This window comes from Monopterus albus, unplaced genomic scaffold (genome assembly GCF_001952655.1).
Source record: "Monopterus albus unplaced genomic scaffold, M_albus_1.0 scaffold9.1, whole genome shotgun sequence".
NCBI lineage: Eukaryota > Metazoa > Chordata > Actinopteri > Synbranchiformes > Synbranchidae > Monopterus > Monopterus albus.
In genome coordinates, this window is record NW_018127889.1 from 779,291 (window position 1) to 791,377 (window position 12,087).

General features: G+C 42.4%; 1 long non-coding RNA gene across 1 annotated transcript in view; it reads right to left on the reverse strand.

Annotated features, from left to right (window-relative positions):
* Nucleotides 1–2,694: 2,694 nt before the first annotated feature.
* LOC109953232 (uncharacterized) overlaps nt 2,695–12,087 on the reverse strand; it is a 34,752-nt gene continuing 25,359 nt past the window's right edge. The window contains exons 3-4 of the long non-coding RNA XR_002273875.1: nt 9,158–9,299; nt 2,695–3,621 (exon numbers count right to left, since the gene is read on the reverse strand). This is a non-coding gene — a long non-coding RNA (uncharacterized LOC109953232). The remainder of the gene's footprint in view (nt 3,622–9,157; nt 9,300–12,087) is intronic.

The following is a 12,087-nucleotide window of genomic DNA, read 5'->3' on the forward strand; positions in this document are numbered from 1 at the left end:
TCCAGATTGCCTGCTGATAAATCCAGGTGAGTGACAGGGATGACACAGTCTTATCCCACAATTACAGGAAACTCCTGGAATTCTAGCTCCATCAAAGCACCATAAACTTCCCAGGCCGCTGTTTCACTGTTTGTTGATCCCTTCACACAGCTCCCAGCCTATTCACTGATGGTTTTAGTTTCTGTATAGGATTTGTGGAAAACAATCAAAAAATAGAACATAACTATTAAGAGGGTATGCATATACGGTATCTTAACACATTATTACATATTAAATGTGTGCACGGCTTTGTATTCTGTACCTTCACACTCCTATTCTCCTGGAACAAAATGTCCCCAGGTGGATAACATCAGTCGAGTATTATAATCCAGCCTACTTATGCACTCATTAGTAACCGTGGAAACAGATGTAATCTGGCTCTTGTTACTGTGTGATGATCCTGTGTGTCCATGGCTTCCACAAGAGATAGATGTGTTTGTTTGTATGGGAGCTTACTGATTTTGCATTTGTCCATATGTTTAAGACTGGGGGCGTTAGCCACACACATCTGTGGGTGAGGAAGTGCTAAACGCTTCACTTCCTGTGTGTCTGGGTTCATCTCCGCAGCTGTGGCGAGACACAGAGCAGGCCAGCAGACAGCGCTGAGGTACTGCTCTCCTGAAAGACCACGAAAAAAAAACGGTCTATTCTCTCCTGTGCTTTACACTCCACCCCTCTTTTCCTCCCTCCGTACCTCACACACAAATACATTTCTCTCCCCCACTGCCTCTCTATTAGCATCTCCTCTTTAAGGTATGCCTACTCCGGGCACCTATAGAAGAGCGTGCATACCACTGCAGGTTGAGTGCCCCACTGGCCTCCAGGACTAACGCAAATAAAAACTCTCCAATTCTCCCCCATCCCCAGTGCAGCCCATTACTTAGAGAAAAGGCTTATACCTCACCCTCCTCCTGCACCCTCGTCTTCCTCCTCCTCTTCTTTGTCTTAACTACCCTGCCTCCTTCTTCAGTCGCCCTCCCGCTGCGATGCGGTTGGCTCTTTTGATCTGGTCCAGCGCTCTAATTAGAAGGAAGTAAAGGGTAGGCCAGCGAGGTCACCACTACCCGCAACCCCTCTCATCGACCACTCCAAATGCCATTAGAGAGCGAGACATTCTCACGCCGTTGACCCGCTGGCCATGATGGCAGAGAGATCTGGATCGCATTAGAGACCCATCGTAAAAATCTGGCCCAATTTACATCTAATTTGAGCCACTGCAGAGGTCAGTGTGTGGCGTCTCGTTAGTGTCCAGCTGGGGAGGGCGGGGGGAACTATAACACTGCTAACACGGAACTGGCAAAATGCTTGTTAAGACCACACGGCTGGTTTAAGGTTAGGAGATCATCATAATCGGAACTACCAGGGTTGAGGTCGACAGCGTGCAATAAAAATAAAAAAAAGCTCCAGATTTGCCATGAAAGCAAGGACTAGGACTCGAAACATAAATGAAAGTTGGGCCCGACAGAACTGAAGGATTTATCATAAATCAGTCAAAAATTCAGATTGGAAATTTGAGATTTTTAATAAAAGCAATGACTGGGCTTAGTTAGTGGGTAAGAGGAATGAAACGACACATATGAGTACTGCTTTTGATCATGCCTATAAAGTAGCAGGGGCTTATTGTGTGTGTTGAAGGATAATGTGTCATTACTTGAGGGATGTGAGTCACCAGAACAGGCCGATGCGCACACAATCTAACAGATGTAGAAAAAATGAATACTAATCACACTTTGACTCTGCTTGTTAAGGGTATTTCCTCTTGTTCACTCAAACTCCCAGAGTGATTAAATCTCTCAAAGCCCATCAAATCCCTGTTGTACCGGGGCTAGAATAAAGGGATCCTGGCAAACAGCACAACTTACATGGCTGCATGTACACACACCTTCCCACATGCACATAAGGCCGCATACATGCCATATATACTGTACACCTGGACAAACATCAAATGTATCTACATACGCATGATCACTATTAGTTTCCCACAAGTAAACCGGGGGGGGGGGGGGGTGGGCGGGGGGTTTAGGGGACCTGCATTCTGTTGTACTAAAATTCAGGGGGACGAGCAAAAATATCCACATATCTGGCAAGAAAGCGTTTGTGGTTTGACAGTTCAAAGGCAGTGTCAGTGTGAGAAGGAAACGATTTTATATATCATACATCTTATCATATACTGGGTGTGCTTCTGCATACTGGGCTTGCCCGAGGTGGTGAGCAATGCTCAGATGTGTGCAAGCATGTTAACCTGTTAAAATGGCAATGGTGATCATTTATAAAATTGAGACGGTACTTCATATAATCATCATGTCAAAGATTTCCATGTATGAACTGCAAAGAGAAAGAGGGAAGAGGGAAAAGTATGTAGGTCTATGTGTAAGGTTACTGCATGCAGGCCCTGCTCAGTGTCTGGCTGTCATCCACAGAGTTGATTTAGCTGGATTATGTTAATCCATACCTGCTCTGTCTGTCTCTAAATGATCTCTGAGCCGACTTAGGTCTAGAGCAGGGCCACCCTCACTTAGCTGAGAGCGGAAGTCCCCTGAAACAGAGGAACCACTGAAGACTAAAAGATCCATTACACCACCAGAGGAGGGGGGAACAGAGGAGGCCTCATAAATGTAAGGAAAATAAGATGTTCTGCACAATAAAAATGCCCTTTTTTGGTTTATATCCATGAATATACAAGCAATATGCATCCTATTCATTGGAGAACACACAGAATTCTGTAAAATGTAAAAGCAAAATAAAATCATCCCAATTACTCATATAATATATGACAATTAGAGATTGTTATCAATGATACATCACTGTTTAAATGGCATTTTATTGTTCTGGCTAGCAAAGGCTGAGTTAGTTTTAACTTTAAATAAGTCACATAGGTTGCCCAGTGGTTTCCACTGGGAGGTAGGCCTCCTGCGAGGGGACACAAATTACATCTGAGGGGTCCAGAGATTATTAATAGGGTAGGAACTTGGTGTCAACCTGTTTTCAATCTCAATGCATCTCTTTTCTTTACAAATTTAGACTGAAGTTTTTCATTCCAAGTCAGTGCATACTCTTCTCTGTTGATATGTAGTGTTTATAAGCAATTTATTCCTATTTATTCCTAGTGCAGCTCTCTTTTTAGTTTGGTCTATAAGGAGTGATTAGATCTTGATGCTTCCCTCTCCTGCCAGCTGCACCTCTCCTCTCTCACTCACTCATTGTATTTGTCATAAGTAAATAAAAATAAATGTTTACAGAGTGACAAGGTTGGTAGCATGTGGTATAGAGAACATTTTCCATGGACATGAATACAGGTGTGCCTTGTGCACAAAAAGTGAAAACCACTGGTGTGACACACACCATGAATAAAAGCTTCTTTTAAACACATCAGGGATGATGAGATGGTCATTTAGTAAGAAACACACCTCTGCCTTTTTAATACAATGGTGCAGAATGGAAAATCACCAGAGATCAGAGACGTGTAAGAGGCGGTGGTACCCTGATGTAAGGAATCTTTGAGACTGGAAGGCGTCTTCAAATCCCACCCAGGTATAGCTTTGATAGATTCTCCATTTTGCAGTGACGGCTGCCGAGTTTCTCCTGAAGGAATAAAGGAAGAAGATAAACAGCCCAACTTGTACCTTTATGTGTTTTGAATGTTACTTATGCAGGTGAATTCCCTTCACTAAACCCTCTGCTTAACAGGCTTTCCTTGAACACAGGCTGTTGCTCCTGCTTTCTGCATGAACAGAATTATTATCCCCACTAGTGCAGATGAAAGAGCCGAGTCCTGGTTAGCTAATGCCCAAGCTGCTGTTTGATCCTGATAAAACACCCGAGCTAGATAACAAACACACTTAAGACACCCACTCTCTCCACCAGCAACAGGAAGTTATTCACTCAATCTCATAGCCTGTGCAATACCACCGCTCCCTGTTTCTACCGCTCTGGAAGAGACTGTGTACGGTGGTAGAAAGTAACTAAGGCAGTAACTGACTCAACTATGGTACTTCAGTACAATTTTGAGTATCTGTATTTTACTTCCTTTACTGTACTTTTACTTCTTCCTCCATTACATTTATCTAACTTTATTGATACCCAGTGGGAAATTCACAAAATACCAATCAATAATCCAATAATATGATATACATTAATGTGAAATGTGCTCTTCTGCATAATTGGGTGCTTTTGCCTTTGATATTGGTGATGTCAGTACTTTTACTACATTTTGAATGCAAGACTTTTATTTGTAACAGTATTGTTACTAAAGTAAACAATGAGTACTTCTTCCACCACTGACTGTGATGTGTATATACAGTATATATACACACACACAAACACACACACACCAGTTAAAAGTTTGGACACACTTCTCCATTGAGTTGAACTGAACATTTGTTTAAACACTTACAAAATGGTTAAATGACAATCAAATCAGTTACAGACTAATTTGACTCGTAGAATAATCTTCCCAGATGTTGCTCTGCTGTAGGTCTTTGTGACTCCTTAAAGGCAAAGCAGTTCAGATCAGCCGTGGTGATGAACCCTTCTCTTCTGCCCCACATAAGACCCCCTGCCTGCTAGGCTGTGAACTTTGACCCTCACCTGTCCCCTCAGGGCCACTGCTATGGACAATCAGTCACCTGACGGAAGTGAAGCAATCACTTCTGGAACAGACCCTCCTGCACTCACTCCCACACAGACACTCTCACCACTGCACACACCTGAACACCTGATACTGTTGAGCCAAGCCTTCGCTTGCTTTTCATCTCTTCACCTGCTCTGTTTTTTCTCTTTCTTTTTATTTTAGAATGGCCTTAAGGGGCCGAAGAGAAAACAAAAATCACAGAGTGAGACTTCTGGCAGCTCCTTTTGTGTTCTTCTACTTAAACACAAGGAGAGGGAGCTGGGTGTGAGCACGTTCTTGGAAACGCAGCTCAAAATTCACTCAAACACACATACACACACACACACCGCACAGATCAAACACCTCTTGGTTTATCATAAAAATTACTGCACCTTTGCAGCCTACGTTTACTAGTTTCCTTTTTTAATAGATAACCGTGCCTGTTCAAACATCCGTCCTGGAGTACACAAGCAGAGAGACTGAGCAAGGCTCCACGTATCTTGTGCTGCTAAATTTAAACCTGAGCTTTAAGTGGGCATCAGCTTTCTATGTCTATCACAGCTTTGTGTTGAGCGGAGAGCACGCAATAAACACACACACACACACACACACACACACACACACATGCACACAGTCTCACACAAAAACACATGAGAACATGGTCCATTTGTGTGTTAATGATTAGAAGGAGCCATTTGTTGGCAAGGGGAATGTGGGCAGTGGTTTCCTGAGTGGCGCTATCTGGGTCACAGGGTCAAGGCTCCGACACTCTCTTCATGCAGAAAAGATGCTAACATGGCAAACGTTCTCCTTTTATTCAAGATGATGAATGTGGCTTTTAAGTACTGTCGCATGTTTTGACTGTAATAATAAAGATTCATTCAAAATAATAGTGGGACCACCTGGAATGTTACTTGCTAAAACAAATAAAAACAAGCGAAAAAGGTCATAGTTTGCTTTTTATTTGGTCACCACAAAGACCTTCAAATAAATAACTCTTTCTAAAAGGCTGTAAAGAAAATAGTTAGATATTTTACTTTACAAAAAAAATGTTATTGTCTTTATATCAAGGTTAAGTAAAGTGAAAACACAGGAAGTAGTTTAAGTCCCCTTATCTTTAGGTAACCTTGCAGATTATCAAATAAATAGCTAGCTACCCATAATAAATGACTGCATTCAGATATGGTTGCTTGTCAAGTGTGACTGCAACATGTTGACCAGTACACGGACAGTAAACAATGGATTTGACGACACTTCACAAGGGTTTATAGTTTGAAAATGTGCACACATTTTAGTTAAAACCTGGTTTACTGTGCTTGTTAAAGAAAAGCCTCAGATACTGTCAGAGATGTTTGTGTATCATCTCAAGCACTGTGATCTCTAAGAAGAAAAGGGCCTGTGAGAAGCTTCCCCTAATAAAAGTATGCAGCCGCCCGCAAGCTCTGCATATTCACAAGCCTGTGAATGTGAGTGACAGCTGTGTCGAGGCAGAGTGACACAGACCGGTGTGAGTGGTGAATCATGGTGACAGTGCATTTGGAAGAAGGAACTGGATGGCTCCTGTGAACGAGTGACCTCTGACCTCCGGTGTCAGAACTGAGGCATCCCTTAACAATAGCATGAAGAGAAGGAAGCGGGAAGGAGAATTTTTAAAAACGGTTTTGGGTCTTCTCCGGCTTCCTGATCCAGCTGTGGATCCATATCCCTGTGTCCATCTTTGACACTAATGCTGTCCTAATGAGTCCGCTGATAATGCTGGCTTAGACACAGGGATGTGTTGGTAGGGGCGAGGTGTCAGGGGTTAATGGGGAGGAGGGAAGAAGGATTTGGGGAACATCAGAATGACAGAGCACAAGTATCTGAAGAACACAACCACAGCGTGTGTGTGGTAGGCATTCGCTACAGTTTTACTCAATGTGAATCCCTTACTGAACCCATTTATCAGATCTGTTTAGGCTTAATTTTCAACATTTTAAGCATCTAAATGTATAAAATTTAATTAAATAGTTCGATTTTCCCCAGATATGGAGAAGTTACATTTTCTTTTTGAAACACAGTTGGGTGATTTCTAGTGCAATCCAGGCAAACTTGGCAACCAACCAGAAAGCAGCAGACCAGCAGAGGGCAACACAGGTCACATGAGGCAGCTATGGAGGGGCCTAAATAATCAATCCATCCATTATCTATACCACTTATTGCAGCTGACATTGGGCGAGAGATGGGGTGCACCCTGGACAGGTCACCAGTCTATCACTGGACTGACATATAGACCAACAACCACACACATTCACACTCACTCCTACAGGCAATTTAGAGTCACCATTCAACCTAAGCTGCATGGCTTTAGACTGTGGGAAGAAGCCGGAGCACCCAGAGAGAACCCACACAGACACAGGGAGAACATGCAGACTCCACATAGAAAAGCCCCGGGTATTTCACCACAATAACTTGGGACTTGACTGTGACTTGAAGTTTAGGATTTGAGACTGGCTTGTGACTTGCACATGTGTGACTTACTCCCACCTTTGCAATTCTGTATCTATTAATAATGAGGATGCACCATGCTTTAATAAAACTTAAGGGTTTACTTTCAAATATCGAGCAATAACATGAAGGTTTACTTTGTTTCATTAAGAAAAAGACTCGGTTAGTGTGCAGTCTAGTCACAGTGATCTTCTTTATGATGAGAGCGACACATCCTTTCTTCCGCTTGTTTGATGTGGTCATCACTGTCATCAATCTGTACCAACATCAGAAATTTGTAAGAGAAAATACAAACACTTGAAAATTGATAAATAGAATTCTGATATACGATGCAGAAAAGTTTAAATCGTGAAGTAAAACTGATACGAGACAACAAACTAGGTTGTTTCAGTATAAATGAGTCACTCCTCTTGGACTGTGAAAACCCAGTTAACTCATAACTGTAAAATGTTGTTACACAACAATGCTTCTTTGTCTAATACACAGCGTTTGGCCGGGTACAGGCACCAGTTTGCAGATAGCATGTTAACCAGGCAACAGCCAAGTTTCATTTTGGTCTTTAGGCAAGTTAGTTAGACAACATTACAGTACAGCTGACAATCATTTTCAGCAGCAGACAGCAAAGGCCTGCTACCTCAATGTTTAGGAGCAAAGACAGTTAAAGCTGTATTAATAGATATTTTTGGAAAGAAGAAAAGCTGTAAACATGTTATATTACAGTTCCACCTTATAAAGCTGTTATGGCCAGTATATTGGCAAAATTCTATCATATATGCATCCAGCACACACAGAGGAGCATTAGCATTCATTTGACAGTCACTCTTCTTTTAGCTCTGGTTTTGGTTTGGTCTCCACCAAACTCTGATAGAAATATCTACCTCTTTAACTGCTGGAAAACCATAACAAAGAGCAGAAAGATACTAAAACTCTCAGTAGAACTTATGAGAAGTGCAGTGTAGATGATAATTCACTCTATGCTTGTCCCATTCTTATTCTTACACAGTCATTTGATCAAATGATAATTTTATAAACATATTTCTTAGAGCAGCTTTAAAAGAGTCAATAAAAGATTTGTTAGCTTTGGACCTTAGCAAACTGAGTCATTCTAACAATCTGCGAACCAACCCTCTATATGTATCCTTATAATTCTGCACTCATCTGCATTAAAAATATGAATGTCCATTAACACCACAAACCATGGCTGAACTAAAGCAAACCGCCTTGTAAACTTTAACAACGTTGAATGACATGTAATGACATTGTGTAAAGGCCTTTTACACCTACATATCTCGGCCTCTGTGTGCCCAGAGCAAACTCATTGCTCAGGCTGGAATCTGCTCTGTCCACACGGTGCCTCTTAAAAACAGGGAGAGGCTCATGAAGACAGACCCAAGGCTGCAGTATTGAGTCAGTGGCTGGTACCTTATCATGGTGAGAACCTACACACATGATGAATGAGTCTATGGCGCGGTAGATAAAAAAAAAAAAAAAGGCAGGTAAGCAGAAGGGTGACGGGTACAGAGGGTAGACTACCATGCTGTTAGTGCAACATGTAACCTAAGCACATATATCTGCTTTGTCTCACTTTGGTTGAGACGGGGCTCAGATACGAGAGACCGACAGAGGAGGACACAAAATGGGTTCATCTGCTTTCTGAGAGTCTGTTAACTGCACACGAGCTGTCAGAAACATGTCGGGCACTCTGTACATCAACGTGTGAGAATGGAGAAAGAACAAGAATGAACAGACACATACACACACTGAGTTTAAGGGGCCACTGAGTGCAGGGCAGTAGGTGTTACATTACAAGAGCAGGGCTATTCAAAGTACCGCCTGCTCCTATCTTTATTTAACCTCTGATTAGACTGACTCTTTGAAGGCTCCTTTCATTGCTGCAGTGATGGGGCTCTTAAAACCGGGCGGCTTTTTCACCTCTTTTATCGATTTCTCCTCTCATGACACCAATAAAAACGCCCACTCTTCCGTCTACGCAGCCTCCTGTTTCTCCCTCCTTTGTCTTCTTACCTTCTTGTTGCTCCCTCTGCTGCTTGGTTTCTTGTTCGCCTTCTCTCTAAGTTTCGTCACTCACAGCCTGGCCTGTCATTCTCCCCATCTTGTTGTACTTCTTATTCAGGTTTGACTGTCAAGGCTCAATTTGTGCATCAACCTAAGACAAAAAAAACAATGCAGTGAAGGCTCCAGGCAGAAGTCGGTTAGCTTTGAGCCATCCTGTTGATCCTATATGTCAAATTTCATTAACTGTGTTTGAGATGAGATGTATTCAAACAGAACTGAGAAGAAAGGGAGGTGAAGAAAGGTAATGATAGATCGAGAGACAGACACGACTCTGTACTGACAGTGTAGAGCATCAGTGACAAGCTGGTATTCAGGTGAATTAGTGTCATCAGTGCAGGTCGCATGTTTCCCACACACCGCTCAGTCTTCTCCAAGCTGCTTTGAAAGAAAAATCTTCTGCTCATTTACTGCCAAACAGGATTCCTGAGTGGACAACGTCTTCCCTGCTTCATTATTTACAGCTTTTTTTTTTTATTAGATCTATTTAAGTCATGCTTTTTTAAACTAATTTTAACAACAGTGCAACAAATGTTCATAAAAAGAGAACAAGCTCAAAGTGTGGCTGATTTACATGAAAGGTTTATCAAGTAATCTGCTAAACAATACTAATGTAATCAATTAATTATTTAATCTTTAAAATGTAAGAAAATAGTAAAAATCATCCCAGAGCCAACATGAGATCTTGTGAGACCAGCACCCAAAGATATTCAGTTTGCAGATATTTGGGTTTGGGGGGGGGGGGGGAAGTCATTACATTTTATGTAGACAAACCCAATTGATTTATTTCAGCACTTTACAAGTGGAGAATCTAAAAACACTTGAGAGTGACACTGACATCCCGCTGTTGACTGTCACTGCTGAGATTCCTCTAATGGGGGAACACAGTTTATGGCTGTCTGGAGAGCAAAGAGCCGCTCGACGAGGCCTTGATCCTTGACCTCACATCCTGCTGGTCATAACCCTTGCTGATTCAGCTGGCCGCTAGATCGCTTGCCCAAGACCTCTGCCATGGCTCAATTCCACGAGCATGGACCTCCTCGTGTCCCTCCTCTGATCAAAGATCGTGACATTGGATCTCACTGATTAACCAACTGGGCATTAACAACACTCCCGCCAACGCGTTGTGTTTGATGCATCATTAACTGACCAGTGAAATTAAGGTTATAATGCATCAACAGGTCTCTGTTGATCCTTAATTCCCTCTGCTGTCTCTTCTTATTACCATGATCCTCTGAGAACGACAACTGTGATGGTCAGCCTGACTGAGCAAGTCAGAAAAGGTTCACTTTATTGTTTAGGTGCCAGAAACCCAACCTTCTAAACATCAAACACACATACAGTATATTTTTGATTCTTGTAGACCCTTACAACTCACCCTGACAACCATCAGGAACATCTCTAACATGAGCCGATTTGGTCAGATCACACCCTTGTGTGAGAGCTGCAACCCTGGAGGCTCTGTTGCAATGGTTGGTTCTGATCCCATTACAGACTCATTGATCCTTGTCTGGCTCCTGTTCTGCAGTGTCAGCCCTGGATTGCATTGATTGCAGGTAGAATCAACAGAAACGCTGACCAACCATCACTGGCTGTCTAGCAGGATAAATACTGGGCTGCTGTGATGCCATCAGGCACAGAAAAGCTCGATACCAAGCAGAATGTCATGCTACTAATTGTAAGCTAATACCAATAACACCATTAAGCCAGTGTGGGGGAGTCAAAAATGTTTTGATAGCAACTTCACAACCCATGATAAGACTAGACAGATGTGTCCTCAGCAAGTGTTCGTCAAATATTTAATACTGCATAAAGCAATAAGGGATAAACAAAATTATCTCAGGTGTCACCGCTGAGGCATAAAACACATGCCAAAAAGGTGACTTTCTATCTCAGGTGTCATGAAACTGCACAAAACATCCCTATAATTAAAAAATACTCTGCAATGTTTAAAGTTTCTTCTAGGATCCATCTCATACTGAAACATGTACACAACTATTTAGTTTAGAGTCTTTTTTTTTTTTTAAATACCTTGGAGACGGGCACCCTGAGACAGATTAAAGACATGTAATTAGGGATTTCTAATCAACTAATTTACCAAGACAAGACCAGTGAGCTGACCTAGAAAGCCTCGACATATTCCCTTTGACCTTGAAGGGTGCCAAACTGTGGTGGTGATCGGGGGTAAAGATTGATGGGTAGTAAGAAATAAAGGGCAAAGAATGAAATCAAGCATACTGAGGAGTAGAATGTAAACAAAAGGGTGGCTAAAGACAACAGCAGCCACCAGAGCTGGGCTGATCGATGGGTGGTAAGACGGGAAGGCATGAGACACTAATGTATTAAGATTAAAAGAATGAGCGGTACTTATTACTGGTTTAGGTCGCCTACCCGGGGAGCTGGGGGCGGGTAACTCCACCACTGACCTTGTTTTGTTTTATAAGGTCAGCTAATGATGTTGTACCAGCTGACTGATTCATCTGGCACACCAACAACCAATACACCCCCTCCCCATTCCTAACCCCCAACCACCCCCTCCGCTAGATCAGCTGATGGAAGCTCCCTCAACCCCCACCCCAACTGCTCACCTCAAATGAGTCATGTAATTTATTGCCACTGGCGCAGTGATCGAGGTTTGTTGCTGGAACATATTTTTTTATTTTTCTAACAGCAGTAAGGTTCAAAATAACATCTCCCTGTGGATCACAATTTCTTCAACAAGTTGACCTTGATTGCTTTCTATCCAGTATATGACCCCAATGTGTCCAGAACTCACTGAGCCACCTTTTTATCCCCAGCTCAGCCCGGTCCGAATCCAAACAGTCATTTGATGTGTCAGGTCCAGCATGAAACGCGGACATTCTTGCAGTGAAGACAGGATT